The 1,789-nt window shown below is 43.5% G+C and overlaps 2 non-coding genes across 2 annotated transcripts; both read left to right on the top strand.

Annotated features, from left to right (window-relative positions):
• Window positions 1-117: 117 nt before the first annotated feature.
• Window positions 118-189, top strand: TRNAM-CAU. Its single transcript has one exon. It is a non-coding gene; the product is annotated as a tRNA-Met (tRNA).
• A 602-nt stretch (window positions 190-791) lies between these two features.
• Window positions 792-863, top strand: TRNAM-CAU. The gene has a single exon. It is a non-coding gene; the product is annotated as a tRNA-Met (tRNA).
• The last annotated feature ends 926 nt before the right edge of the window (window positions 864-1,789 follow it).

Raw genomic sequence — 1,789 nt, 5'->3', positions numbered from 1 at the left:
ATGGGGTAATAGAGATTGTAAAATATGTGGTTTTTGTTCCACATGGATATAGGATATTTCATCAGACCGGTCCATCCACTCACTATTATAGGTACATATTTGTTGGTGGAGCTACAGAGCAGAGTGGCGCAGTGGAAGCGTGCTGGGCCCATAACCCAGAGGTCCGTGGATCGAAACCACGCTCTGCTAATTGTTTTTTTATTTTGATATACCACCCCCCCCCTTAAAAAAAATTAAAAAATATGCAGTGTTCTATTTTTTCAATCTTTATCGTGGTTGTGTTATTTGTTATTTTTGTTGTTATTATTGCTGTGGTTGTAGTTGTAATTGTTGTTGTTGTTGTTGTTGCTGTTGTTGTTGAGGTGGTTGTTGTTGTTGTTGTTGTTGTTGTTGTTGTTGTTGTTGTTGTTGTTGTTGTTGAGGTTGTTGATGTTGTTGCTGTTGTTTTACACGTGTACATGTATTTTGTTTTCGTTTGTGTGTGTGCGTGTGTGTATATTCGTTTGCATTTGTATGTGTATGTATGTGTATGTGTGTGTGTGTGTGTGTGTGTGTGTGTGTGTGTGTGTGTGTGTGTGTGTGCGTGTATGTTTGTGTGTACATATGTGTGTATTTGTTTGTGTATGTATATGTGAGTATATGCGCCTTTAGAGATATGTACCTCGCTTTAGGCACGTGAGAATGGAGTAATATATAGATTGTAAAATATGTGGTGCATGGATATTCGATATTTCATCAGACCGGTCCATCCACTCACTGTTATTGGTACATTTTTGTTGGAGGAGCTACAGAGCAGAGTGGCGCAGTGGAAGCGTGCTGGGCCCATAACCCAGAGGTCCGTGGATCGAAACCACGCTCTGCTAATTGTTTTTAAAAATTTGTTTTCGTACCTCACCCCCACCCACCACCTCCAATTTTAAAGAAAATACCAGGCACAGCTGCATATTTTTTGTTTTTTATTTTTTGGTGTGTTATTTGTTGTTTTTTTGCACGAGTGGTTCTTGGGGCCCTGTCCAAGAGACAGGGGAGCAAAGAATAGGACCACTGTATCCGTACCGCGCATGTCGTAGAAGGCGACTAAGGTCGGTTGGGCAAAGGGTTAGCAGCCCTTTCCCGTAAAACAAAAAGCAGCCACAAAAACATCAACAGCAAAAACAACACGACTTCTGGAAGATAGAGGACCTTCATCACCGAGGAGAGGAGAGAATATGGAGTGTAGAATGACGCAGGGTGGTGAAAGCCGGAAGGAAACCACCCACCAAGCCGAGAAACCTCCTGTCGACCAGAAAAACCACCAGACTTGGCACCTGGAATGTTCGTACAATGTACGAGGCAGGGAAGGCACTGCAGGTTGCAAGAGAGATGGAGGCCTAACAACTGGACATATTGGGTCTCTGTGAGACGAGATGGACGAATGCAGGGGAGTGCCAAGTTGCTTCAGGGCAAACAGTTCTCTACTCTGGACATCTGGAGGAAAACTCGCCGCATACAGAAGGAGTAGGTATTCTGTTATCAACACACGCCTAGCGGGCTTTGATAGGATGGAAAGCAGAGGGCCCGCGACTAATAAAGAGCGGGGACATCATGGAAACAGATAGAAAAGGATGCTCAGGACAGGCTTCGCTGGAGTAATGTTGTTGATGGCCTGTGCTCCACTGGGAGTTAAAAAGGGCAAGAGAGAGAGTATGTGTGTGTATGTTTGTGTGTATTTTTTGTACTTGTGTGTGTTTGTGTGTGTATGTTTTTGTGTATTTATGTGTGTGTGTGTTTGTATGTGTGTGTGTGTGTG

The sequence above is a fragment of the Aplysia californica genome, unplaced genomic scaffold, assembly GCF_000002075.1.
Source record: "Aplysia californica isolate F4 #8 unplaced genomic scaffold, AplCal3.0 scaffold00283, whole genome shotgun sequence".
Taxonomy (NCBI): Eukaryota; Metazoa; Mollusca; class Gastropoda; order Aplysiida; family Aplysiidae; genus Aplysia; species Aplysia californica.
This window is presented reverse-complemented; position numbering and strand designations above follow the sequence as displayed.